Source organism: Otolemur garnettii, unplaced genomic scaffold (assembly GCF_000181295.1).
Source record: "Otolemur garnettii isolate 467f Iridium unplaced genomic scaffold, OtoGar3 scaffold00212, whole genome shotgun sequence".
Taxonomy (NCBI): Eukaryota; Metazoa; Chordata; class Mammalia; order Primates; family Galagidae; genus Otolemur; species Otolemur garnettii.
The window spans coordinates 436,766-441,126 of NW_003852607.1; the positions used below are offsets into that span (position 1 = coordinate 436,766).

Consider the following 4,361-nt stretch of genomic DNA (forward strand, 5'->3'; position numbering starts at 1 on the left):
AAAGCAATCTACAGATTGAATGTAATCCCTATTAAAGCACCATTGTCATACTTTAAATAACTTGAAAAAAATAGTACTTCAATTTATATGGAATCAGAAAAAAACCTTAAATATCCAATACATTACTCAGAAATAAAAAACAGACTTCAGGCTATACTATAAATCTATAGTGACTAAAACAGGTTGGTATTGACACAAAAATAGAGATAGATTTATGGAACAGAATAGAGAACCAAGAGATGAACCCAGTCACTTACCATCATTTGATCTCTCATAAGCCTATCAAAAACATTCAGAGAGGGAAAGACTCCCTATTTAACAAACGGTGCTGGGTGAACTGGCTGGTGACCTGTAGAAGACTGAAACTGGATCCTCACCTTTCACCATTAACCGAAATTGATTCTCACTAGATAAAAGATTTAAACTTAAGACATGAAATTATAAAAATACTAGAAGAGAGTCTAGGGAAAACGCTTAAGGAAATCAGCCTGGGAGAATATTTTAGGAGGAGGAGCCACCCCCCCCCACCCCAGGCAACAAAAGCAATTCTGAAAATATATTACTGGGATCTGATCAAACTAAAAGCTTCTGCACAGCCAAGAGCACAGTAAGTAAAGCAAACAGCCTTCAGGAAGGAAGAAAATTTTTGCAAGTTATGCTTTGGACAAAGGTCTAATAACTAGAATTCACAGAGAACTCAAACTAGTCAATAAGAAAAGAACAAATAACCCCATTTATATATATGAGCAAGAGACTTGAACAGAAACTTCTCCAAAGAAGACAGGCACATGACCTACAAATACATGAAAAAAATGCTCATTGTCTTTAATCATCAGAGAAATGCAAATCAAAACCACTTTGAGATATCACCTAACTCCAGTAAAATTAGCCCACATCACAAAATCCCAAAACTAAAGATGTTGGCATGAATGTCTCCACATTCATGGAGAGAAGGGAACACTTCTACATTGGGATCTGAGATGATTACCACCACTTGCTGGTGGTAATGCAAGTTAATACAACCTTTTTGGAAAGAAGTTGGAGAATATGGAAGGAACTAAAAGTAGACCTAGCATTCGATCCTGTAATTCCTCTACTAGGTATATACCCAGATGACCAAAAATCATTTTACAACAAAGACATTTGCACCAGAATGTTTATTGCAGCCAATTCATAAGTCATGCAAGCAGCCCCAGGGCCCATCAACTCAAGAAAGGATTAACATACACTATGGAATACGGAATACTATGCAGCCATAAAAAATACGAAGACTTCACATCTTTTTGGTTTACCTGGACGGAGCTGGAACATATTCTCCTTAGTAAAGCATCTCAAAAATGAAAAAAAGTATCAAGTGTACTCAGTACTACTATGAAATCAATATAGAATCACCTACACACTCATACAAATGGTAAAACGTAACTATAGTCCAGAAAGTAGAAGGGAAGAGGAGGTAGAGAGGAGGGAGGCAGGAGGCCAGGAGAAGGGAGGATATTTGGTGGACCTCACCTAATGTATATAATGCAATGATATATTTCAAAACTATTAAGAATAGACTACCAGTGTCTTACCACAACAAATAAGTAAACAAGGTGATGGTTATGTTAATCAGTTTGATTTAAGCATTCCACTTTGTATATAAAATCAGTACATTGTACCCCATAAATGCATCAATGTACACAGTTATGATTTAATAAAAGAAAAAGAAAAGAAAAATAAAAACACGTTAAATTAAAGAGATGGTCAATGTAGGGAGATGGTCAACGATGCAGGTTCTACTGTCTCTATATTATGTCGTCATATAATGTCCATCTATGTTGACTGTCATCCTACTCAGTTCAAGCAGGTTCTGTGGAAGTCTTCCTCTCTTTTTCTATGCCACATCTCACACATCAAGAATCATGTGGGATGCGCCACAGACTCTTAACCTGTGCCCATGGAAACCATAAGTGAGGTTTCTCCTCCTCTGAGTTCATGTCTAACAGTGGAGCAACTGATTTCTGCTTAATTCTTCTCTATCCACAGCTGCCTTTTGGGCAAAGCTCTCAGAATTTCAAAACTATAGTATTTAGGTGGCAAACCCTTAAGGTTGGCAAGGGTTTCTCAACTTCTTTGTCTTACTTCTTGGACCTCAGCTCTCTTATCTGACATAGGTCATTTCTTCCACCTGGGTTCACCATATGTGTCAGATGTTTTTCTGGTCTCTCTCTCTCTCTCCCTCCCCCCCCCTTTATCTCTTTCTTTTTCTGTATCTTTATCTCTGTCTTTTTCTGTCTCTTGCTCTTTGTTCTCTCATTTGAGCACAACTAATAGCTACTAATGGCTGTCAGTACTTTGAACCCTTCACAAGTGTTTTTCTGAGATCATCTCAGATCCCAATGCAGACATTGTCGCTGTACTTACAAATGAAATGATAATTACTTTATCAGTGTGGAAATGACCTCATGGTGTCCCAAAACTATCTCAGATGTAAGATGTCCCCTTTGTCACAGGTGCTCAGACCGTGACTGTGGCCACTATTGCTCCAGCAAGAAATGGCATTTTGGTGAGTGGACCTTCTTTTTTTGTTAGAGAGCCATATTTTTGGAGAAGCAGAATATCTGACACAAAAAAATAGCATATGTACGTACAATTCTTTTTCCTCCTAGGGTCAAAATTGAACATTTAAAAAAAGCAGCAGAAATGTTTTCTGAGTGTTCCTGAGACATAGAATCACTCCAACCTTTTCTCACAGGGCTGCCCAGAATCTCTTGTCCATCTTCTCTGTCCAAGCCCCACGTGGAACACTCTCTGAACAAATATGCCAACCTCACACTCTTCACGCTCCTCCTCCTAAGAGGGTTAATAGCATCTTCAGCTCTTGACTCCTACTTACACACCCATGATCTGATGGCAACTTCTCCTTAGGACTTAAATATCTGTGAGGTGGTAGGTAGCATGCTGTGCTTTCTCTGGCAATGGCAGACGTCTCGGAATACCTTCAGTGAGGAGTGCTAAATTGTACACCTCCATCTCCTTTACTCATGGTTTCTGGGGAGCAGGACACATTGTTGCATCAGTAATTTCATGTCTATAAAAGATTTGAGGAATCAGTTTGAAGAAGGCAAACAATACCTTCCATTCTGAGAAAAATCTTTTTTTTTTCTTCAAAAGGTGACTGAGAGATTTCAAGCCATATAGATCAGGAATAATCAGGGACTGTCAATGTGTGAAGGTCTCAGTGCAGCTCTGACACTTAACCACTATTCAAAGTGCCTTAATAGTCCCCAAACCTTTGTCCCTGTTCCAGACCCATTGGGATCTAAAGCTCAACTCCATCCTTAAGCAGTGGAAATGTGGTCTGTCCTGACTGCTGAGATCCCAGACCCAAGAGCTGTGGGGCGGAGGGTTCCTGTGACTATCTCAGTTAAGTTGTGCATCATTCAGTGCCTAATTGTGCCTCCATAAAAATCATTTCCATAAAAGACAGGAGAAACTGTTTTTATGAATAACTCCAGTTCTTAAAAGGCACTTAATAGCTATAATCACACCTTTTATAGGATCCAGACTTTTACTCCGCTATTTACCGTACTTTCATTGTTCTCACTTCTGCTCAGTTGACTTGGTTTTGTATAATTTAAATTTATTGTATAGTATTACAATTCTTTTAGAATTTGTCTAGGAGGTTTCTGGTCTCCACCAGACCCCAAAAAATTCAATAAAAATAAATAAATTTGTGTAATTTCCCTAGGATTTCATGGACCAGTTCCTTCTTTCTCTTATTTGAATTTGTGATCAATCTCTATTATTAATTTACTAAATTTGTTCTTATTGCTGTCACAAAACATTTTATTTCTAAGAATATTTTGAACAAATTTCTGTGCATATATTGCATGAAATGTGTGTTTTTTTTCTACCTTTCCCTCTTTTTCACCCATCCTCTATAACTGGGGTCGAACAATGTCAGGGCCAGTATGGCTTTTTGTGTATTCTTTCAGGAATGGCTTTGATTTTCTAAGTCATTTATACTTATTTTATTTTACCAAGACTAATATTTCTGAAAGGTCAATGCCAGCTAAACAATATTGGAATTTAACAACTTATTCATTATTAAACAGGTAAAATACCATTACACAATATAGGCAGTTCTTGTTTGCATGGATTTTAATTAAAATTCTGTTTTAAAAATCCACATTTTGGGGTATTATAAATTTTTCATTAGATTAAGTGCTACTACAAAATCTACATCTGGTTACTTCATGCCATCATATAAAAGTAAGATTCTTTTCTTTTTTTTTTTTTTGGGACAGAGCCTCAAGCTGTCCCCCTGGGTAGAGTGCCATGGCATCACAGCTCACAGCAACCTCCAACTCCTGGGCTCA

At 37.6% G+C, this 4,361-nt stretch overlaps 1 pseudogene; it reads left to right on the forward strand.

Moving 5' to 3' along the window:
• The first annotated feature begins 3,630 nt into the window (after nucleotides 1–3,630).
• LOC111722109 lies at nucleotides 3,631–3,688 on the forward strand (annotated as a pseudogene).
• The last annotated feature ends 673 nt before the right edge of the window (nucleotides 3,689–4,361 follow it).